This window comes from Rhagoletis pomonella, unplaced genomic scaffold, assembly GCF_013731165.1.
Source record: "Rhagoletis pomonella isolate Grant_MI unplaced genomic scaffold, Rhpom_1.0 Rhpom_scaffold_00004, whole genome shotgun sequence".
NCBI lineage: Eukaryota > Metazoa > Arthropoda > Insecta > Diptera > Tephritidae > Rhagoletis > Rhagoletis pomonella.
In genome coordinates, this window is record NW_023458558.1 from 41,227,328 (window position 1) to 41,227,596 (window position 269).

Below are 269 nucleotides of genomic sequence, written 5' to 3' on the forward strand. Positions count from 1 at the left end.
CTGTAGTAAGTTTGTGCCAGTACGTAGTATAGTGGGGCGCACGAATAGATGTAGCTAACTTAATACTAGATATACTGTAAATAATTTATAGTAGGTATGACGATATTTATACGGTCACGAAAATAATGCAAATACGCGTTTTGTACAGGGTAAAATTAAACAAATAAACAAATTTTTCAAAATATCTTCTACATCACAAATTACTTGTGAAAAGCATATAATCCTCAGGATCTAATTAAAATTTATTTTCAGAAATTATCACTTAACTA